The sequence below is a fragment of the Epinephelus lanceolatus genome, chromosome 17 (assembly GCF_041903045.1).
Source record: "Epinephelus lanceolatus isolate andai-2023 chromosome 17, ASM4190304v1, whole genome shotgun sequence".
In the NCBI taxonomy this organism is placed as follows: Eukaryota; Metazoa; Chordata; class Actinopteri; order Perciformes; family Serranidae; genus Epinephelus; species Epinephelus lanceolatus.
The window spans coordinates 10021250-10046101 of NC_135750.1; the positions used below are offsets into that span (position 1 = coordinate 10021250).

At 42.4% G+C, this 24852-nt stretch overlaps 1 protein-coding gene across 2 annotated transcripts in view; it reads left to right on the plus strand.

Moving 5' to 3' along the window:
- Window positions 1-20086: 20086 nt before the first annotated feature.
- Window positions 20087-24852, plus strand: part of slc8a1b (solute carrier family 8 member 1b) — a 210607-nt gene continuing 205841 nt past the window's right edge. Inside the window, exon 1 of one of the 2 annotated variants that reach the window (XM_033613727.2) lies at window positions 20087-20616. The gene's annotated coding sequence lies outside the window, so the exon portion shown is untranslated. The remainder of the gene's footprint in view (window positions 20617-24852) is intronic. The other variant, XM_033613726.2, reaches the window with a different exon arrangement.

Genomic DNA, 24852 nt, shown 5'->3' on the forward strand with positions numbered 1-24852 from the left:
AGGTGCCGCCTCATGCTACCAGTAGTGACAAGGACACTAGTAGAAGACCAAACTAGAGAAGAATCAGTCAGGAAGGATAAGGAGAGAGCAACTGTCTGTGGACACCACAAAACCATTTCCTTTTGGGGGTTGTCTTACTTTTGTCTCTCCATTGCACCTGTCCCCTTATTTTTTTTTCTGCTATATCATATAGTCATACTTTCTTTCTTTCTTTGTACACTTCCCCCAATTAATCTGTAGTAAACACACCTGGTGGATATGATTTCTAACAAGCTTTTCTTGTAGCTGAAGTATGTTTCATTCCTTCCTGCCCTCCTGTATCAGCTCTATTGTTAAGCCAGCTGCACCTGCACTGCATCAATCTTTTGTCTCCCTCCTGCTCCGCTCTCCTCTGTTTCCGTTTGATCTGTACTTTTCTCCTCTGCACAGCTCTGTTCCGTTCATTTCACATCATCACTCTGTTGTGTGTTTTTTTTTCCGCTGCTGCCCTTTTTTGTGATTGCCTTTATAGGAGTACACAGAGAAACTTTAGGTTGGTCCTGATCTATAGGTTTGCTTTTCTTTCTGTCCATTAAGATGATTTGATTTTGGGAACACTGCAGGTGTTGTGTGTCTGTGCTGGTGGTTTTTACTTTGGGGCAAGACACAACAACAGTGCAGCATTTACTACATTTTCTACATCATGCACTGTGAGCCCTTTTTCAGTTCTTCTCTATTTATGCAAACAGATAAACATTTTCAGCAGTCCAACTTGTTCATGCATAACAGTGAAAATGAGAAAATCTTCACCGAGGAAACTTTTTACTTTTACTGATTAAACTCTGTGCTTAGAAATTATTCCTATTATTGATAGACTCTGACATAATTGATGATACTTGGGACAAACTTTCACTGATAATTCTAAATGTGCAGACTTTCTTCAATCTGCTCTGTGATTTCATTTAAATCACAGAGCCGTTTTTTGTGAGGCCGTTCTGCTCCTGCTATAGAATATCAGGCTACTTGTTTTTTGTCGATGGCTTGAAGCACTTCTCATTTTCTAAATTCCCATGTTCTTCTTTGTTTTACTTTAGTTTCACTTCAGAGAGGAAATTGGGAAGTGTGATTTTTGTTGAGGTGACACCCTGATATAATTTTATGTTTATCAAGGTCCTGTGAACATACTCACTAGCCACTTTATTAGGTACACGTGTTCAACTGCTCGTTAACCCAAATAGCTAATCAGCCACGTGACAGCAACTCATAGATACGGTCAAGACGACCTGCTGAAGTTCAAACCAAACATCAGAATGAGGAAGAAAGAGGATTTAAGTGACTTTGAACGTGACATGGTTGTATGTATTTCAGTAACTTTCACACACAGCCATCTCTAGGGTTTACAGAGGATGGTCCCAAAAAGAGAAAATATCCAGTGAGCCAAAATGCCTTGTTGATGCCAGAGGTCAGAGGAGAATGGCCAGACTGGTTCAAGATGATAGAAAGGCAACAGGAAGTCAAATAACCACTGGTTACAACCAAGGTCTGCAGAAGACCATCTCTGAAGCAACAACACGTCCAACCTTGAAGCAGATGGGCTACAGCAGCAGAAGACCACACCAAGTGCCACTCCTGTCAGCTAACAACAGGAAACTGAGGCTACAGTTCACACAGGCTCACCAAAACTGGACAATAGAAGACTGGAAAAACTGGTAGGGTTGGAATTTGGTGTAAACAACATGAAAGCATGGATCCATCCTGCCTTGTATCAACGGTTCAGGCTGCTGCTGGTGGTGTAATGGTGTGGGGGAGATTTTCTTAGTACCAACTGAGCATGGTTTAAACACCACAGCCTACCTGAGTATTGTTGCTGACCGTGTCCATCCCTTTATGACCACAGTGTACCCATCTTCTGATGGCTACTTCCAGCAAGATAACGCACCATGTCACAAAGCTCACATCATCTCAAAGTGGTCTCTTGAACATGACAATGAGTTCACTGTACTCCAATGGCCTCCACAGTCACCAGATCTCAGTCCAATAGAGCACCTTTGGGATGTGGTGGAACGGGAGATTCTCATCATGGATGTGTAGCCGACAAATCTGCAGCAACTGTGTGATGTCATCATATCAATATGGACCAAAATCTCTCAGGAATGTTTCCAGCACCTTGTTGAACCTGGTACTAGCAAGGTGTACCTAATAAAGTGGCCACTGAGTGTATAATAAGTCCTATTTGCAAATTATTAATCGATATACAGTATGGATACAACGGAAACCACAGGCTTTTAGTGTTTTATTAATTATGTAACAGTATTTAGTTTGTAAAACAGCATGAAGAAAGTTGGACATATTTGCAGAACAAATGCCTTCAACACCATCTGTTAGACTCTTAATAGCCAGTAATGGAAACCACAACTATTTTAACAACAATATTGTGAGGAACTGTGTTTGCACATTATTTTTCTCATGTTTAATTCGTCTTCTTTAGTTAATTCTCCTCCCATCTATGTATCCATACTATCATCCAGTGTATTGCAAATCAGTTTGTTAGTATTAAAATCAGCTGTTCTTGACCTTAGTTTATTGCAATGCGGCGCATGTAACGCTCTGCTCTGTCATCCTGCTCCACTGAGTACTATTTTATTTTGCACTGTTCTGTTTTCACTGGAGCCCAAGGCTACTGGAAAGGAGAAGAGAGGAGAAAGGAGGGAGGAGGAGAGGGAAAAGAGAGGAGCCCAGGGCTATTTTTTTTTTTTTTAGTTCAGCCCCCCCCAAAATAGTTCCCTTATTTTAGGCCGTCCCCAATAACGGAGCTATTGCAGGTAAGAGAGAAAGAATGAGAGACAGAGCAAGAGATGAAGACATGATTGTTCTTTCCTGGCATCGGCACAGGCCGAATTCATGTGGTACACGTATGAAAAATAAAGATATGGGATTTATTGTGGCTATTTTTAATGTAAGATCTTCTGTGAATGCATGCTATAAAGTTTTAGCTCTGTTCGCTCAGTGAGAGCAGCAAATCTGTCTTACAGATCTCAGACAAACTCTTTGTCCTTATGTAACCAGAGTTGGGCTCGCTACTCTAAAAATGTACTTGTTACTTAACATTACATTATTTCCCCAAAATTCAGATGTGTGCCCCTGTGTGAATGTCAGGGTAATCGCCGGTAAGTGTGGCTAATGCTAGCTAGCTTCTGTTTACCTTGGGAGCTTTCTGTTTCCTGTGAACAGTATTTTCTCAAAGCTCTGCCCGAAAGACTAAGAGACACTCATGGAGCAACATTTCATCCACCACATATCCAACCACAAGCTTCATCACGTCTTTGTAGCTGCAGCTGTCCAAGATTAAAATCCAGTTTTGGTTGTTTAGCCCATGCAGCCCTTCAGCTGACCTCTGCAGCCACGGAGAGCTCACCTTTGGTGGGGTGTATTTCCTGGAGCTTCACGTTGTTGTGCTGTCAGTCGTAGTAGCCGAGGTGTTTCAGACCGGAGGTTTAGGACATGTTTTTCACAGTGGAAAGAGTTTTAGTCCGACTACCTGCAGTAACAGTGTTCTTGTCATCTTTCCTCCTGACGAAACCAAAGTAATGGGAATATTTCCAGCGGCTAAGGCAAGTGTTTCCAACTAGCTTGCTGCTTTGTGAGGTGCATGCACAGTGCGACAAAGAGTAAAATGAGTCCGCTGATGTGATCGTTGTATTTCAGTAGTGACGTGATAACAAAAGTAACCTTGTAAAGATTTGTATGGTGTTGGAGTAACTGTCATATTATTACTGAAATTTCATTAGTAATTAGTTCCACTACTCATTACTGGAAAAAGTAATATTACTGGGAGGTGTTACTGCCCAACACAGTATGAAATATATTTGCATCCACATTATTTGGTCGGCCAATGATATTTTCGTTGCATTCCAAAAATGAGGTGAAACAAATGCCTCTCTTGATTCTCCGTGATCTCTGCAGTTCTTTAATTGCAGACATTTGAGGATTGCTGCAAACACGCATACGACATCAAAAGATACACACGAGCATGCTGTACTTTACCTCTCATCCTTATTGTTTGGAAGTGTGTGCTCCCAATTTCTGAAACACCTGAGTGAGACACTGACGTCTGTGTTGCTTCAGAGGTAAAAAAAAAAAAAACGTGACACGTTGTTGGTCAGACCTGTCGTGGCAGCTCTAGTAAGCATCAGGGAGAGATAAGGAGCACGAGCTTGTTTGTGTCTATTGGTGTGTGCGTGTATTGCGTAACAGTCGTCTTCTCCCTGAGGTCTATACCCATTAAAAGTTTAATCATCAAAAGGTCAAGGTTCATGTTGTCTGACATCACACACTGTGTTGACATGCACTTAAGTGACCTGGTTACGGCACCGTCGGTCACGAGTCATAAAACAAAAAGAAGTCTTCAACCTGCAGAGTGATGTATCACTAACGTGCTTTTATATATATGCAAGTCATGGTTCAGGTGAATGGTTAAATGTCTGCTGACCAGCTGCATGTCTTTGCAGTTTTATTTTTTCCCCTGATTTTCTGCCTCGGAGAAAAAGAGGAAGGGGTGAGTGTATAGTGCAGATATGTACACATCTGAGGTTTGTGTGTGTGTGTGTGTGTGTGTGTGTGTGTGTTCTCTGTCAGTATTTAAGGACACAGCAGACTGCAGGCTGGTCTCTCCTCACAGCTGATGTCTGATACTCTCCCCTCTTTCATTTCACTTCTGTTATGGCTTTTTCTCTCCTGACATTTCAGACTAATCCAGTTCGGCAGACTGATCATCACTGCCCTACAGAAACCTCGCCACTCAGCAAGGACAACCTTCCGGCAAAGATTTTAGTTTCTCTCATGAATCCCATGGATTTCTTTTATTTTTACAGTTTTCTTCTTTTATACTTTTTAATGTTATGCAACTGGAGCTTGTCAGAACATAAGGGCATTATCCCTCATCTAAATTCACACATGCAGAGAATCTGATGAAACATATTAACAGGAACCTTCTGATGAACCCGGTCTTTGTTTCTAACCGTCTCCAGACTTTGTCAGTTGAGGTATTTTTCTTTCTACCACAGCTGACCTTAGACAACATGACACCAGTGTCACAGTGTCAGTGAGCGGGCATGTTTCACACCTGTCCTGAACTAATCAACCAGCCTCACAACAGGTGTGCCGACCAACCTCAACAGAAGGGGACCACAATCATTCTTGCTCATGTCACCCAAAAGAAGCACTACAGGTGGCTTTTTTTGGATCATATCCCCAAAGAGGAACACTGGTTTTATATTATATTTCAGTGAGCTACCTAACAGTGTATTATCCACTTTGAGCCCCAATACCAGGTTTAAATTTAATAAAATCTGGCTTTGAACCATGTTTTACAATAAGCCATGCAGAGTAAAGTAAAGTAAACGGCAAAATGTGAAAATACTTGTTGTCAGTTTCCAAAATGACTCGTATAAGGGATTTCTGATGTGATGCCACCATCAGTGTTTATCAGCTGTGGATGGATAAGTTATTTAAGTGCAAAAAATTGAACCCTGTCTCACTCCAAAGTTGTTGAAATCTGGCACTTGGGCAGTGACTTGCAGTGTCAGACACTGATGAAAAAAGCTGTCCTGTTATGTCAGCATGATACGAAGCCGGTCGGCAGTGTCGGGGCGAAACACAGTGGGACAAGAACAAAAGTTAAGGTGGCGAAAGTCCAAGTAGAGAGTGACAGGGGTGGTGGTGAATGGATCCAACAAACACCAACTTTCACCCGGGGGGAGCAGTTTTCGCGTCCCGTAAGATTATCAAGCCAAACCCTGTTCTATTTTCCTAAACCTAACCACATGCTTTTGTTGGCTAAGCCCAACCACATGCGTGAGTTGTTGGAGGGAAACTCAAGGCAATTGAATCGAACGCAACTGAGAGCGCTGTTGGTTGAACAAATGAGAGTACTGTTGGTTGAACAAAGTACTGTTGGTTGAACAAAGGCAATTGAATCGAACGCAACTAGACATGGTTTTGTCTAAGTCCAGTTTTGTCTTAGACAAAACCATGTCCAGTTGCGTTCGATTCAATTGCCTTGAGATAACTATGACCTGGATGAATGAGAATATCCACAGGCATGTTGGAGGGAAAAAACATCAATTTGCGGTGAAGTATCGACAAAGTGCCTTTATTTTGAAAGAGACTGTGTGTAAACAATACATTTCCTGTGAGAACAGAAGTGTATTCTGAAAGAAGGCAATGCATGTAACAGGCAGAACTTGACACGATGTCCCAAAGGAGCCCGGTCTCATTCCCAAGCCGTCATCATGCAGCACTTGGGCAGTGACTTGCGGCGTCAAGACACTGACGAAAAAAGCCGTCCATCAGCATGATACATGGCCTTTTGACATCAGTGGCAGTTCTAGCCTAAATGGCGCCCCCTTGATGGCGCCGCTGGCTGCACACATGTGAGTTGTTGACGGTGACAGCGTGTGTGTCGGCTTCGTCAAGTGTACCAAGTGCAGCACAATGTTGGTGCATGACAACAAAAAGACGGGGACCTTGACACTTAAGGAACATGAGGAAGGCTTGCCATGGAAAGAAAGACGTGAGTTAGCCTTCAATGTCCACGTTCGTACCCTTAAAAAAAATGTCGGGTTTAAACCGAGCTCAGGCCGGGCCAGGCTTGGACAGAACATGTACGGCTCGGGTGGGGTCGGGCTGGATTTTTTGGGGCCTGATCTAAGCTCTACACTGAACACAAAGTCAATTGGAGCGGAGTCTGTGTTGTGTTCAGGCGTTGTCACGTAAATTACATATTCCAGCACCTGCCGCTCCTGCCGCCCCCCACACGTCGTGACAAAGTGCTGCCCTGGGCAAACGCCCATTCGGCCCATATCAGGATCCGCTACTGGTTGACACTAAAGTATCCCGGCACTCAGCAGCGTCAGGCGCAAACACAGCTGGAGAAGAACGAAAGTTAAGGCGGCGAAAGTCCGAGTAGGGCAGATGGGAGGGGTGGTGGATGGGTCCAACAAACACTGACTTTCACCTGGGAAAGCAGTGTTTGTGTCCTGTCCTAAACCCAACCCCATGTGTTAGGAAAAAATTGCAGTTTTATACCAATGTAGTGTGTTTATTTTGAAAGAGACTGTATGTAAACAGTAAATTTACTGTGAAAACTGAAATGTATTTTGAAAGAAGACAATGCATGTAACAGGCTGAGGTTGACACGGCGTCCCAGAACGTCAACAACCAACACACCCAGGGTACCTTTCAGGTCGTATCTAGACGTGGAAGGTCCATATGTGATGAGGTCGGAGTGAGAATGTGTTGTAAAATTAGGGAAATGTTGCAGCCGTGAATGACAGCCTCCTCCCTAAAAGGTTTTGCAACGCCAAAAACACTATGTACTTCCACCTTTGTTCAGAACAGACGCGGGTCATAATTTGCATGGAGTCCTTGTTCAGGAAAATAATATAGGTCAGCTTACAAATTTGAAAAACAAATGCATTTTTTCTCTTGTGTTCACAAGAAAAACATGTAGTCTGGTGTTTTACACACAACTGCATTCATTTTAAGGGACCTCAGAGGCAAAATGTTTGTGAAATGAAGCTTAATAGGTAAAAATGGTGGCAGGCTTAAATTAAATCCATTTGGTGTGTTTTTCTTTTTTGTTGCCCATTGTCGTCTGACGTGATTCTGCAAATTCTGGGAATAAGAGGCACTCACTGAGCTTCATCAGGGTCGTGCTCACCTAAAGGCACTCTGGACAAAATCACAGTGAGTGCTGCTTTTTTCAGTTTTGCACATAATCAAGACTATTAATTTAGTTGATTATGCAACACATGTCCGTCATAATACCTGAGGCACGACTAAAATTCCTCAGTCACGACCCATAGATGTCATCATTAACAGGGTAAAATACCAGTGTCCTGCCAGCTGTTGAGCCCCTTTTCATCTGCACACGGCTTCTGTTGAGGATTTAAATCATCACCTTTTACTTTGGACGTTTAGAGGAGCAGTGGCTGAATCGAAAAATAGTGCATCACTATTTTATTTATTATTACCTCTGCCAAGAAGGTTATGTTTTTGGTTTGTTTGCTTGTTTGTCAGCAAGATATACAGAAAAAACTACTGGCCCAATTTTCATGAAACTTGGTGGGAGGGTGTATCTTGGGCCTTTTGAAGTTTGAGGCAGATCTGAATCTCAGGGCAGACAAACGAATTATCATTGCGAGGCAGGACACTTGGCCTTGGCAGAGGTCTGCACTCTCTGAATGCCCCTCTAGTCAAATGTGCATTGATGCCCAAACACTTGAAGTGACAAGTTGGTTGGAGAGAGGAGAGGTGTAGAGAGGGTCAGAGTTGGGTGAACATGTCAAACACGTTACACTTGCTGTCTTAGACAACCAACTTTGCCTTCACTGTCTGGACTGAGAGAGAGAAAGAAAGGAAGAATGATGGAGGGAGAGTGATGGAGATGGAGAGAGAGGAAGAGAGAGTGTGTGAGAAAGATATATGCTGAGTGACTCAGCGTTGCGTTTGTAGATGTCTCTCTTGGCGAGATTACTCATCCCCAGCGTGCTCTGGCCAACCTGTGTATATGTGTGTGTTTGTGTGTGTGTGCATATAGGAATGTCTCCAAGCAAATGTGAGACGACTTAAAGAACAACTGTGCCATATTATACAGCACAAGGTTTGCTGGTATAACCTTAAGGTGTGTGTGTCTGTGTATGTGTGCAGTAAGGCATTTTTGGAGATCACATAACATATCTACTGTATCTAGAAGATATATTAATTTATCAATAGCTGCTTCCCGCTACAGTAGCTCCATTGACTCTAACTGGCTACTCTAGTGTCAACCCTTTTACTATCAGTAAACAGTATGTGATTTTTTTGGTGGGCGGGGCTTAGCTGGAGGCAAAACAATTCTCCACAGACATTGGCTAACACTAGCTAGCAAGTTCTGTTGGCTTGTTTAAGACAATGGAGGAAGATGATGTGAATGGTGCATTCAGAAATACTCATTCAGAATATACCATTCGGTTATTCGGAGCACCGCACTTTCTGAGCACCAGAGCGCACTCTTGGCACTGTATGGGCAGATGGAGCCGCAGAGCGCAGATCGGAGTGAATGTGTGATTAACTTAACAGTTTGTTAATCCATGTAGAAATATAACGCTCCATTTGTTCAACCAACAGGGTTGTCATTTTAGTGTAGAGCGTCATGTCAGGTCACTCACTCTCCGGGGCCGCGAGTGTTACTTGAAAAAGTAAACACTGACCAACGGGACCAGACTGGCCGACCCGTATGCTCTCACTCAGTGGATGGATGATGTCACAGGAAGCCAATCTTACAAAGGAGGACGACACTTCAACAGCTATGGAAGCTAACGTTATGCACTAAAAGGTTAGCGTTACGGAGAAATCCAAACCTCCCCAATTTCTTTTTCTTTTTAAGTATAGCCATGACTCCTTCTATTCTGGCACCCAATAACACAACAAGACGACATTTTAAGACTCCTATGTAGTCTACAGCCCTGTGGTGGAGAGTCGTGTTTTGCCTCCAGCTAACAAACTGACGTCATTGTGACGTCGGCCCTAAAAGGGTCTAGTGACACATGCTTACTAGATGACATTTATCCATCCATCCATCCACCATCTAACCTTTTATCCCATTCAGGGTATTCACCAGATCATCACAGGGCTGACACAGAAAGAGAGACGACCACTCATGCTCACATTTCACACCTATAGGCCTATGCAATTTAGAGTCAACAGTTAATATTCTCTCGTAATCAGTAACTTTTCCTCTCTTTTGGAAATGTCAAACACAAAGCAAAGATAGATTTTAAAATAAAATGGAAAAACACTTTTCAGGTATGGATTCAACAAAAAGCTTATTGCTCATTGTTCATTCCTTATTGCCTACTCGTACCTTCATACGCCAATATTATGCAAATGTGGTGAATGATGTTGAATTTCAGTCACATTTGGTTCATTTGTACATTGTTAATTTTCAAGACAGTCAACAGCCATAGTGCTTAAATTTGCATGTCAAACAGGCTGCAGAAACACTTGATACAGCCAACAAAACAGCCAGAGGAGAACAATAGTTGGAGCAGAGATGTGTATGATGACTCAGTAACAATATTGATATTTACAAAGCTGAAATTGTATCCAAGAGTTGCTGTTATGCAGACTTGAGAATGTGGAAACTCTGAAACAGCATTTATACCTAAAGAGAAAGTGAATGGTCGATATATAGGGAAGCTGTGGTTTGATAGGTGAAGTGGTGAGGCTCCTTTTATCTGGTTGGCTGCAGTAAAGAGGGGCCACTGCCCTCAATTCAACTCACGCTGACTTTCCACAGTGACTCAGTGTCTGTTTGCTGTGCAACTGCAGCACCAATCGAGAATCTGAACAAACTTTAAATCAAGCTCCAAACAACAGCCAGGACAGATCTTAAGTTTCACAGACAGAAGGGCTGTTAAATAAATCAACTTCGCTTTGTGTAGTGTTACCTGTAATCTAATAAAGCTCTGTACTTCTGCTGTGATGGTGATTTAACTGCACCGCTCCAAAACACATTATGTAACACGTTATGTAGTAGTTGCCTACTTTGAGACTTTAGTGTGAGTAACAAGTGCATTAGTGGCTTTTTAGCTGAGCCGTAGGTGTCCAGACGAATCACAGCACCGAGGTTTAATCTGAACTGTAAACTGCTCCTGGTGGACAATGTCTTAACACTGCAGAACTTTTCCCCTCTGGCTTTTTATGCATCATTTTGCACCATCGTGATGTTGAAAGTGTGTGTGTGCTTGTATACACACAGGGGTGAGTGGGTGTGTGTTTGTTAGTAAGGAAATTTATATAAGAATGTGGGCTTCCTCTTGAAATGCATGTGACTTTCTTCTTATTCCTTCTTCTGAGCATATATCCTGTGTGTGTGTGTGTGTGTGTGTGTGTGTGTGTGTGTGTGTTGAGCCCCTCTTAGTTCCCGCATGATAAATTGCCATCTTTAGCAGAAGGTCTTTCCCATATTTTACACTGCCACATCCAAAATGTAAATGATCCTATTTGAAAACAGCAGTGTACCATTATCATAATCATGGCGACAGTTTAATAAAATGCATCCCCGCAGTGATGCAGCACACTTCCCTGCCTCTAGGCTGAGGGGAGTGTGTACCAATATTTATTGGGAGATTCGCCCTGAAACACTGAAGCAAAACTTCGAATAATTCCCTTATGTACTGTTACAAAAGTGTTCTCTTAAAAAATGCATTGACTTTATGGAGTTCCCTTTCAAAAAGCTGCATAAGCAGGACTTTTACTATATAAATAGTTGTTTTAATTAGTGTAAGAAATTCTTAAACATGATAATTCACAATGTTTGAAAGCTAATTTTTCCTTTATTCATATTCATCTTACATGATAATGGACTTCCTGTATGCTACTCACATCGCCCCACTCTATTTCAGTCTATACATATATTAGGCTTATGTCACCTCACCTGCATAGCTCTCGCTGGGCTCCTATAGTGTCGGCAGGATTGTTTGATTGACAGGTATGAGAATGGCTGCGCTCTAAGAACGCACCCCGGGGTGCAGCTCCTCTGAATTATGAATGAACAGGCTGAAGCTTTTACCTCCCTGTGTGTTCACATCTGCAGAGGGCTCCTTCCTTCCCTCTCTTTCTCCCTGTCTATTTCCAGATTTATTGAAATATGCTTTATTATCATGACAGAAGGGAAGCCAGTTCAATTAAAGTGCATTATTACCATTCAGTGAAAGCATAATATTAAGGCTTAAAATTCATGAAATGCATGAAATTTTTTTTTATGAAAATATATAATGGGTGTTCTGCTATAATAGATTATTGTTTACCTTAAAGGGATAGTGCACCCAAAAATGAAAATTCAGCCATTATCTACTCACCCATATGCCGACGGAGGCCCTGGTGAAGTTTTAGAGTCCTCACATCCCTTGTGGAGATTGGCGGGCGGAGCGGCTAGCACACCTAATGCCAGACGGTGCCCCAGACTAACGTCCAAGAACACAAAATTGAATCCACAAAGTATCTCCATACTGCTCATCCGTAGTGATCCAAGTGTGCTGAAGCCCCGACATAAAAAGTTCATTTGAACTCTGTTTTCAGCCTCACTGTAGCCTGTAGCTCTGACTGCTTCTCTGTGCTCTGCGCTCATGTGTGTGCGCGCTCAGGGTGATCGGTGATGCACGGTCTCTGAAGAGCAGCAGTCTTGTCAGTACTGATGTCCAGATTCTCAAGTGCAGGCATCGCCAATTCCCAGTCTGAGCAGCAAAGACTTTCCTCATCCGTTGGCATTGCTTTGCATTTGAAACAACTACACCACCAGGTTTCCAGTGCTCGACTCTGGTATTCTGCGGCTGGCTGAGGGTTAGGCTCATGAGCTGCGGCGGCTGCTTCGTCCAGTAGCCTGAGTTCTGTCCGTATACTCGGGCTCAAACAAATACGGCTCAACAAAGAAATGCTGTTCCTCCTCAATTTCAAAGTCTTCAGACATGTTGGGCTGTCCTTTGCTAAAAGACCGTAGTGCAAATTATCTTTTAGCTACTGTGGTTACTGTTGTCTCTCCCTGTGGTGCATGTGTCACGTGATGTAAACACGTGTAAGCAAAGCTCATGCTTTCGCTGGTCTCGTGCAGGCGTGCACACGTGAGCGCGGGGCACAGGGAAGCAGTCAGAGCTACAGGCTACAGTGAGGCCAAAAACAGAGTTCATATGACGTTTTTCTAAACAACTTTTTATGTCGGGGCTTCAGGACACTTGGATCACTACGGATGAGCATGTTGGAGATATTTTGTGGTTTCAATTTTGTGTTCTTGGACGTTAGTCTGGGGCGCCGTCTGGCATTAGGTGTGCTGACGCTCCACCCACTGATCTCTGCAAGGGATGTGAGGACTCCAAAACTTCACCTGAGCCTCCATCGGCATATGGGTGAGTAGATAATGGCTGAATTTTCATTTTTGGGTGCACTATCCCTTTAAAAATGAATTTATAAAATATTTATCTTGGGTTTTATGGACTTGGTCAGCAAAGATCCTCCATGATGTCATAGCATCTTTAGACTTAAGCAGGATTTATACTTCTGTGTCAAATCGACGCTGTACCCTACGCCGTAGCCTGATGTGCACCCCCCCCCCCCCCAGAAATGTAACTACATGCTGCGGTGACGCAGACCTCCTGTTTACTTCTGTAAGCTGAAACCATTTCCCTCAGAGGAAACAAAGCTTTTATTTACTTTAATTTCACAGATAAGAAACAATAAATTGTGAAGACAATAAAGCCTCCACAAAAATAACATTTTAAGTCTTGTGTGTGATTTATCCTGGCTTCATATGAGCAGAGGAAATCCTTGCTCGTCGCTAGGCTAATTTATACAATGTAAAATGCCATAGGCTTGTGCTAATAACGTTAGCATGTTATATGTGTTGGGAAAAGGTGTTTAGTGTAAGACAGTTGTTTTGTCGGTGAACCTTGGAGCCTAATTTTGTAACGTAATCTTTGCTGAAAGTTGCTGTTGTCCCTAGTTTCATTTGAGAAGAGGAAAATTCCACTAGCCACTAGGCTAATTTATACAATGTAAAATGTCATAGGCTTGTGCTAAAAACATTAGCATGTTGTATTTATGGGGAAAATGTGTCCAGGAAAAGACTGCATTGGCTGTGAATGCTGTGAGTTATAGTGAAGCTGACTCACAAGAAGTATAAATCTTGTATTACCAGATATTCAATACCCAATTCTTCAAAATGATTATATCAGACTCTGATATCACAGTTTCCCACTATTTTAGACTGTAGAAACATGAGCTGATAATTTCTCATTGTAACAGAACAAATCATATTCATGTCAGCAGTTGACATAAAGTGACTCATGAGCACTGAACAGCTGGCATTGTATGTAAAAGACTTGACCTAGCTTCAGAAGTCAGGCCATTTGTTACACCACCGTCTGCTAGCTTTATGCCTAGATCCTTGCAGCCGCTGCCATCTTGTTCCCTAAAAGCCCCAATGTGAGATTCTGAGTGTTTCCTCTGCCCCACAGCATCAGTCTGCCAAGCCTTTAGCAAATCAGCTGGAGTGCTGTCTGTACCAGCAGACAAAATGTGTGGGATCCTGGCTTGTCATCTTTCAGTGATATTAACTAATGGCCCCTATAGGTCCAAGAGTGGTCCCTGTGGTCTGTAGGGCCTTCCTTCCCAGCACCCCAACAACGAGACAAAGGAGAAACAAAAAGGTTTAATAAAAACACTGTACTTTTGCTATATCTTACAAAAGTTTTGACATGTCGTTAAGTGGGCACTTTTTGCCATGAACTCAACTGAGTATCAGTTTTTGCTGGCATGTGATAATTAATACTTTTTCTGGTAGCTTTAATTATTAAATAATTAACCAAACTAGATTTCTCCCTCGGGTAGCTTTACTGTAGTGCAATTTCTTCCAGTGTGAAGTAACTGACCCTCAGAGTTCCTTCATTTTCAGGCTGGTTTTGTGGATTTGGAGCTAAATGTTGTGCCTGGGGCACGTCGTGTGTTAATGATGCTCATTACCTGGAGAGGTTGGAAAAAGATATATGTTTCTTCCCTGTTCCAAAACCAAAGACAAACCCTGAAGAGTGTAGGGTTAGCTAGCTAGCTACTGAAGATATAGCCTACTGAATGTATACACATGCTGCTTTTGCTTTGTAATGATTATAACAGTGAAACAAAGACCGACCCTGCTGTACAGGAACCAGTGAAGGGAAGCAGGGAAACTTTGCTGATGTTCAACCAGCTGTGTGACATCACACTGTGCCCAGATGAACGCTGTCTGACTTCCCTTGGAGAAGAAGTCAAACACTGTTCATCTGCACACACTGTGATGCCACACAGCTGGTTCAGTATCAGCAAAGTTTCCCTTTATATTCATTGTCTTGTGTGGCGATCAACAGTGATGTGGTGGTTCACTTTTACACTGTGATCTGTAGCCTATAGTTCGGCTTTAGCTTCTAACTATCTTTGTCTTTTTAACCTGTTGTTGCTGCTGAGTCAGTTTGACATCCTGGATATATCCTTCAAACACAGACTGTAGACCCCTCTGTCTGCTTCTCTCTGGAAAGTCATTTTCCCCGAAATATGATAATATTTCCTCAGGGAGTGCAGTTAGTTACAGCGTGGCCTCCATGCTTACTGCGACAGCTTGTCGGCCAATGACTAAAATGACAAAATATCTCAATGTTGACCTTTAGTTTTTCACAGGACTCTCCTGGGTCAAAGTCCTGTACATGTTGTTGACCCCAAAACCCGAAGCAGACTTTCTTGCTCTCAATAACACATCTGTCGCTCTGACTGGCAAATAATAGGTTTACAGTGGAGTCTGTTGACAGCCCAGTGCATCCTATACAGATGCTAAATGGTGCTTTGTGCATCTGCCTCTGATGCAAAGGACCCATTACCAGGCTATGTTTTTGATGCCCTGGGAGTGAGACCAGTCTGCCACCCAGCAGTTATTCAGTCTGCCGACTCGCACGTCTCCCTGTTTGGTAGATCAGCCTCTCTAACCCCATTAACCAGCTCTTCACTTCCTCAATCAGCCTCCTTATCTGTTTCTCTGCTGCCCTACTCTCCAGCTGCTCCTTTTTAAATGCTTACCACCCGCCCTCTGACAGCTAGGTAACCTTCCCTCTGTCTCCCAACCTATTAATTTCCCCCCCGCTCCTCTATGAATTAGTTCTCAGCTTCCAGGTCCCCTTCTCTGCTTCTCTGCCCGAGCTTGCATCTGTTTTTTATTCTCTGGCTGAACCTGTCTCTCTGTCTGAGCCTGAATCTGTTTCTCAGCATGAGCTTATAGCTTCCTCTTAGCCTGTGTCTTTCTGAGAGCTTCACTGCCCGAGCCTTTATCTGTCCATCAAGCTTGAATCTATCAGTCCTTTAGTTTGCTCCGGTATCCCTGTTGGAGCCAGCAAAGCCTGCCAGTATTCCTATTCTATACCCTGCGTCTGTCCATCCTGCCTTTTCTAAGCTTTAGCACCAGCGTGTTTCTATTCGTATGTAGCTCAAGTCAGTATCTCTATCAGGTCTCCCTTAAATCTCTGCCCCAGTCAGTATCCTGTCATTATCAGCCTGCACCCTTTGGTCTGTCCTCCAAACCCTGCACTCTAGCATCTTAACCCCTCTGACTCAGGTCAGCCTGTTTCTCTTGTGATACAGTTTCTGGTCAGATGATCCTAAGCAATCCTGTCTGCTTATCTGAATAGTTGCAGCTCCTTATGCCTGCCCTGTGCTCAGGACGTCCACTTGACTCCAGCACACCTGTGCTTCTTACAACCTTAGGCAACAGGAGTGTGGTTGTCCACCTGCTACCTGCCTCTTTCAATTACCTCACACAGGCTGACATGCAAGTTTGCTCTTCCCCCATTGTCAACATGGTCAACCTTGCACATCATTTGTCTTGGGTCAACCCTTTCCTGAACTGTCCTCAATTCCCTGGCATCTTAATCAACATTGTGAGGCTCCCCTGCAGAGGGTTCTGTATTATTGATGTCTCCATCACCTCCTTCCTCCTCCTTATTTAGTCTCAGTCTTCATCCTGCCGTCTGCTCTGTCTTGCCTCACCTGCCCCCTAGTTGTCCTCAGTGAGTTCCCCTCCTTTAAAAGTCACCTGACCCAGTCACCTGGACATCCAGCTGCTTCTCATACACAATTAACCCCAGTTATCTTAAAGCTTTTATGTTACTTTACTGTGGTTGTCCCATTCCTGCCTGCCTTTTTCTGGATTATAATTTTAACAGCTTGGATTTATTTGCCTTATTTGTCCCACTACCTGACGGTTTACAACTATTTCACCATCAGTACTCAGCAAGCTGCACTCTGCCAGGTGTGTCTCAGTGTCTGCATCTCAGTCTGTTGCTAGTCCAAGCTATCAAGTTCAACTCTTTACAAAACTAGTCCATACAAGCCCTGCACTGCCCTGCAGTTTAGTAGCTTAGCAGCCTATTGAACATTGGTACTATTCAGTTCACTGCTAGTATTTGTTTAGGCACCCAGAACAAGTAAACTTGAATCTTGTCCCATGATGGCCCACAGATGATTTGCATACAGCTTGCATCTTGCATGCAAGAGTTACTCTGCTGCAGTGCAGAAAGTACCTGTAATCTCAGATTTTCTTACATTATAAAATACACACATGTAGGTCTGTTTTTCTTTTTTTTTTACTCATGCTCAAGTGAATATTTATTAAGAAAATGTAAACTGTTTTAAATGCATCTAAAGTATATATAAAAATAAAATAAAGCACTCAATTTTTCATGGAACCAACAAAAAATAATGATAGTGAGTAAAAGTAAACATACTAAGATGCAAGCAATTTTGTCTTTCTTATAATACAAGCAAAATATATCTTAAACATAGGGTTGAATAGTGTATCCTGCCCCCTACTGGCCTAAAATACATAGCACTTTGCAACAAAACACGGACCTCACAGCAATTTTGAATCTTGATTTAACAAAAATATTTGAGTTTCCCAGCACTTTTGTATAGTCCCAGATTTAGCTACAATTTGGAGGTAATCATTATGCACCTATATGTGCTTTTTTAAATGTGAATATAGCGTATTCAAAAACAAATTTAAGGCACACATTTTTGTTTATGTTTCAGTCATTCATTGTGAGTGTGGTGCCGTGTAGTTATGGGTGATTATTGTCTACAACAGCGCTTTTTTTTTTTTGCAGCTAGCAGATGCTACAGTCAGAAACTACACATATCTGTTTTTGGTTATCATTAGCCTGAAGATACCTCAGGTCTCATACATGTGTTTACCACCTTATAAATATGGTATAGAGGAAAAGAAAAAGACTGCTAGCAAGCAGATAGGGTTTAAATAACACAGGATTTAAAATGCTAAAAAAAAAACAACAATTTGCAAATGTTTGCAAATTACGAGGGTGGAAATTCATTCAACACATTTGTTAGACCTCAAGGATACACTCTGAATGTAGATAGAACCTGTTTGTTTACAAGAACTCCACAGGGCGTTGTTAACAGCGTTGGGTGCTAACAAATTATGTTACTGTGCTCTTGAACCAGTGGTGTTACTTTACTGTCAGTCTCAGTTATATGGCGGTCATAAATTAAACAGTCAATTCTTGGTTTTATTATGACTCTTAATCTGTCTCCTTTTCAGCCTCTGTTCTCCGTCTCTTTTCTGTCTCTCTAGGCCTCTTCTCAGAATGTATTTTTTGCAAAAGATTAAGATTAGAAAAGGTAATGTTAAAGTGCATATGTTACAAGACACAGTAATAGTCTTTCAATTTGCTCTACCAAGTCTCTTGTTCTTTCGGTTCAGCCCTGGGTGCATTATCGCACTAATGCCATGTCTGCACATATAGGTGCATAATGGTTACCTCCAAATTTTAACTAAATCTTACCCTAACACTCTCTAACACTTAAAAAAGTGTTTGAAATAATGTCAGTTGTTGTTTCAACACTAAAATAACATTGAAACAACATTTAATTCTGATGGTTGTGAAAAGGTTAACAAAATTCTCATAAATCAACATTGAAATTTCAGAAGCATCTGTTTCAATGATTAAACAATTTTGAAACAATGTTTAAAGTTTATGAAGCAACATTGCAAAATTAACATTGATTCATCTTTCAAAAATCAACACATAATTTAGCAGTGATTCAACCACTGTGTATGACGTTAATTCAACAGTGAATAAATGTTAGAATTTCAGCTGTTTCTTGGACCCATCCTGAGTGGACTTTCATGCTCTTTAAACTACTTCTGTTTCTCTCACTCAGGAACCCGGTCTCACTCTTAAGTCGTCCAGATCTGGCGTTTGGGCAGTGACTAAAGGCATCCTTTAATGTTGGCATGATACGCGACTGGTAGCCATTATAGTTTAATGGTGCCCGCAGCATGAGGGGGCAACACGGTGGGACAAGGATGAAAGTTAAGGTGGCGAAAATCCGACTGGGGCGTCTGGGAGCGGAGGGGAGGTGGATGGGTCCAACAAACATCAACTTTCACCCAAGAGAGCGGTGTTTGTGTCCTGTAAGATTCTAAAGCCATTGTTTTACCTACGTAGTGCCTTTATTTTGAGAGACTGTATGCAAACGATAAATTTCCTGTGAAAACAGAAGTGTATTTTGAAAGAAGACAATGCGTGTAACAGGCAGAACTTGACACGGTGTCCCAGAACGTCAACAACCAACACACCCAGGGTACCTTGCACGTTGTATGTGGACGTGGAAAGTCCATGACCAAACGACAATATGTGACGAAGTCGGAGTGAGGATGTGTTGCACACCGACGCTAAACGGTGCCCTCGGTGTCACTTCAATGACACGAGAGACACTGCCCATGCAGCGTATTTTGACGCCCTGGGAATGAGACCAGGCTGGTCCTCCAGTTTCATATTGTCAAAGTGATTCTTTCACTATTTGTAGAATTCCTCTTATTAAAGGAGTGGCAGTGTTTCCAAAGGATCAACGACTCAATGAACTCTATTACTAATTTGTTTATTCTGCTCTCATTGTTCGAGATGTTCTTATTTTATTTCTTAGTTTATTTAATCAAACCCTAAGTTTTATTATGGAAACCTGATTTTTACAAGGTCTAACCACGTGATTCAGGGGAGTGGTTTTATCTGGAGTTATCAAGATTTAAAGACATCTGCCAGCCAATCAGAAACAGGCACTTTTAATAGGCAAGATTAAAGTAATGCAACGAAAACACGTTGCTTTGTAACATAATTAAACATGTGTGCCTCCTGTTACAGAGAGAAAGAGTGACAGATATTCAGACAGGGGGGAGTGGGATGTGACATGTTTCTGCGCTTACTATTCATTTCGAATGGGACACTGATATTAACCTGAAAGAGGGGGTAAAGCCAGAATGTGAGGGGGTTGAGCAGCCCACTGTGTGTGTGTGTGTGTGTGTGTGTGTGTGTGTGTGTGTGTGTGTGAGAGAGAGAGAGAGAGAGAGAGTGAGAGAGAGACAAGCAAGATATATGTGAACTGACACACAAAACGACAGAAGCGAGAGAGTCGCACACACACACACACACACACGCACACACACTCAGCACAGAGAGGGAAGGAGGAGGGCGCGCTGATCCTCAGTCGGTGTGTGAGGGAACAGACGAAGTAGAGACCTGCACACACACACACACACACACACTCACTCACTCACTCTCTCACACACACACACGCTTACACTCTCTCACTGTGTCTTTCTCTTGCGCTTCGCACGGAGCAGAGGGGGAACGGGAAGGGAAGAATGAGGAAGAAGTCCCAACAAATGCGGGTTTGCTGATGAAGCGCCGCTCCGGTTATCCGATCATACAGGTCGCGCTGCATGGAAACGAGGAGTCGGCAACAGCAGAAAACAACAGCAACAAATAAAAAAGCTGTCAGTGCATGGGAATCCGGTCACCTCTCCCTTTCTTTTGTGCGTCTCGCTCGGTGGATACGCCGCCTTGGCTGGCGTATAAGAGCTCCCTGCGTCTCCATTACCATTCCCCACTACTGGCTTACCTCTACTACTACTACTACTACTCCTCTTACTCCTCATTACCAGTAGATCTATAGTGCTGCTTTTACTACTGACTGTCTCCTCCGGATTGGGAGCACTCTCTGGATAATAAGGTAGGATATTCTGCAGTTTTCTGGGCACGTTTCGCCGGGGATAATGATGTTAGTGATACTGAATGCTGGGGGTCTTTGCCTCTGTTTCGCCGCATTGTCTGGTGAAAGCAAGTTTTTTTTGGAGGGAGGGAGGAGGAGTGAATGGGATGCAAAAGGGGGACAGTGTCGCCTCATGGAGCCCCGGCTGGAGACGTGAAAGCACCATGCGTCGGGAGGGTTTGGGTGCGATGTGGAGACGATGTTTCCTCAGTTCATCCTCCCGCACCACGCTGCTCTCCACACTGCGCTTCTCCACCTCTGTGTGGTTTATATACAGAGAAGGGAGAATCAGTGGGTGCGGTGGAAGGTGGCAATTTATTTTACATTAAAATGAGCAGCCGGTTCAGGATCCGGACGCTGCTTCCTTTCCCTTCAGGGGCTGCATTTTTTTTAATTTCTTTTTTGCCCTTCACCCTTCCACCCTCCCTCCTCTTCTGCCCTTTGCATGTTTAAGTCCGGCCGCCTGCCTCGCTCCTTTCTAGAGGACAATTACGGATGCAGAGCACGTTCAGATAACCACGTTCGCACCCTTTTTATAGGCTTTCAGTGTGGAAGTTGGGTAACAAACATGCGGAGTCCAGGTTACATTTCCCCTTAGAGATATAATACCTGCAGAGGACAAATGAACCAGTCGCTTAAAGGCGCATTTGGAGACAAATTTGCGCAATTCTATGCGCCCTCCCCTCCTTTGCGCAAACCAGTGCCATTGGTGCTGATGGAGTGCCTTGGCACATACATCAGTGCAGAGCAGGTTGGGGAGACATAAGAGCCCGGACCCGCAGTCTGACTTTGAATGGGTTTAATTCAGCCTCACATCCGTTGGATTTTTAGTCACACACGTTAAATCCGAGGCTGATTTTACTTTCTGCCTGACTGTGTTCTAAATAGGGAAATGAAACTGTAGCAGAGCCTCATACATCAGTTAACTGTTCCTGTAAACCTGGCACATATTAGAGGAAGCAGCAGATTCTCCTCCTGATGTGAGACTACAAACGCTTCATCTTGCAAGGAGTGCTTGACACATCAGGCAGGTACCATCAAGGCTTTCCAGGCAATCTTTTTCCAGCTGACTTCAGTCGAGGGCTTTATGGGCACAGCACAGAGGAACTGTAGCTCATCCACTGTGGATGCTATGAAATATTTATTTACGACAATGAAAAACTGAAGCGCAGCCAGAGGTCTTTACGGCCTTATTTACCTTCCAGCAGTGGTGCAGTTGGTTATTGATGGAATGTGAGATGTTGTGCAGAGCGGAGGCTGCATTTTAGGCAGCACTATGAAACAGGCTCAGATTAACATAAGGGACATATGGGGTGTGTTTTACAATAGAAACTGAACGTTCAGGCACACACACACACTTGCACAACTTCCTTCAGACATGTAGCTGACAACTGTTGGGTCACAGTGTTGTAAATGAGTCAGTGGTCAGTGTCTGAGAGGAGGCTGAGCTTCATCCAGGCTTAAAGAAGCATGGTTAGCATATCACAGGCACAGTGTGGGAGGCTATATGTAGTATGGGATGTCAATGGTTTTTAACGTTAACATACAGTATTATCATTGCTATCAATATGCTATTAAAACTATTTTTTTTCTGTTTTGGTTTTATTATAACATTAATGGGATTTTTTAAAAATTTATATTGTAACATCAAGATTTTTTAGCTTTTTTAAACATATTTTTCAACATTTTTTAAAAAAAAAATATTTTGTCAGTTTTTTTTATTTTTTATTCTTTATTTTGGCTTCTTTCTTCTACCTGGGTTTTTATGGGCTACCTAGGTCGACACCACATTACTCCCTAATTATTCATATACAGTGATGAAAACTGGCATTTATTTTTGCATATATGAGTCAGACTGAACACTGTAGGCTAATATACCCAATATAAAGCTAAAGATTAGCAAATGTCTCCCCAAAATATGTTTTTTTCATGAACATGGTCTTTTCCAAAGAAAATTTTATGTTCCCACGCACCAAAGAGTTGCTTTGCTTCTTCCTGTGAAAAGGACCCTGTTCACTATAGTTTACAGTAAACAGGGTTCATTCATGGCAAGGACAGGCCAGGTGGTGCTTCTGCTAACGTAAAGTGACGTGAAAAATCTGGAGGAGATCAAAAAAGCTGCTGATTTTGCCAATCTGCTGACGTAAAATCCAGTTTTAACCATTATTTTTAATTCAGTATATTTTTTTTAAGCAACATTTTTTCATAGTTTATATAAATACAGGAAGATTGTTACAATTTCTTGAAATAAAAGCTAAAATAACTGCGCTGAGCCCTTAGTTTTTCCACATGCTAAATACCGCACTGTGCTGATAGGTGATACCATGACCCCCATCATCTAATTCAATAGTGAATAAGCAAATAGGTGGCCCCAAGTGTCAGACCCTGAGGAAGAGTTTCAGAAATCAATATGCAGATTGATGCATTCTCTGCAAACTCACCATCCAGCATAGGTCACTCGTTACATGTGCGACCCCACGATCATTTTTAAGTCCATAGGCTAATACGTGGGCGTACAGCTACATTGTAATGCATGGCAACTGTTGTCAGGTTCAATACAGATGATATGATGACATAAGTGAGATGCGTATGTCATGCATTGTTAGCATGGGTGTGTATGATGGGGAAACAAACCACTAACGTTGTCAGAGTAAGATGTCAGCACCGATAAGCTGTTACTTATATCACAGTGATGCTAATAGTGTCATGCTAATCTGAGTAAAAGCCAGGCAGACAAATGTCACTGGGAAGATTGGTAGCCTTGGTTAGCTAGTGCACTGCATTTGATGCCCGACCACTATAGCACATTAACAGAAGGGTGCTGTTTCACCAGGTTAAGAAAGCAAACTTAAACCTGGAAGTGTTTATATACCTGATAAGTGGAGCCAAAGGTGATTTAGAAAGCAAGGGTAAATTTCCTGTAAATTTCCAGGATATATGGGGTAATTCTGAGTTATACTTCTTGGATGAGGCAAAAGCCCTCAATTGTCTCCACCATGGCTTGGATAAAAAATGCATGTAGTACTTTCAACAAGCAAATGAACAATGGGATATAAAGTATTTCTGTGTGTCCTTGCAGCCAGTTGTTGTACACAGTCAGCACAACCCCCACACCGACAGTAATGGGCCCAGTGATAATAAAATATGGATGAATTTAAACAAGGTTACATGGGATGCATAGTGTTGTGTACTGTAGCATAGGATGATGAAAAGCTTCTATACAAAGTATTCAAGTCAAATTAATATCAGAAGCTAATTTATGTTTTAATCAGGGTTCCGTTCTCTGTGTAGAGGCAGATCTTTGTTGTTTGTTGACGGATAAAAAAGACTGATATAAAGCACACATTGACATATCTCATAGTTGATATGGCAAGCATTGTTAGCAGATGGCTAACTAGCATCCGGTTTGAGACAGTGCATCATTAGCATTCCTTTAGAGTCATGTTTCTGTCCAATATTCAGTCTTCTAGCTCTGTTTTGGTCTCCACCAAATCCTGTAGGAAACAACTGGGTCTTAAGCTGCAAAATGCTGCACCGTGTTTACCAGTTAGTTGCTAACTTGCTCTGTCAGCAGTCGGTGTATAGTAGGTTTATCAGAACGTTTTTTTCCACTCATAAATGCTGCCTCCTTTTGCTGAAAACAGGGTTGATGACCGCAGTAAAGTGTGGTTTATATTTGTGTGTTAGTTCAGTGCAGAGCCTGCGCCCTTGTGAGCATTTGTGCAGTGGTGTGTCTGTGTCACTCTGCAGTTACACCTCCAAAACACTAGTTGGTGGTGGGGTTTCTGGGAAGTGCTGTAAAGTTTAGTTGATTCAGAACACACATTAAACACACATTAAACATGGCTTAATAGAGACAATTTCAAACACAAGTACACAAATCAGCTTCACTATAACTCACAGCATTCACAGACAAACACTTGTCTTTATCTGGACACATTTTCCCCACAAATACAACATGCTAACGTTATTAGCACAAGCCTATGGCAGTTTACATTGTATAAATTAGCCTAGCAGCTAACAGAGATTTCCCTTACTCACATGAAGCCAGGATAAATCACACTCAAGACTTAAAATGCTATTTTAGTGGAGGCTTTATTGTCTTCACAATTTATTGTTTCTTATCTGTGAAGTAAAAGTAAATGAAACCTTTGTTTCCTCTGAGGGAAATGGTTTCAGCTCTGTGTTGCCACGACA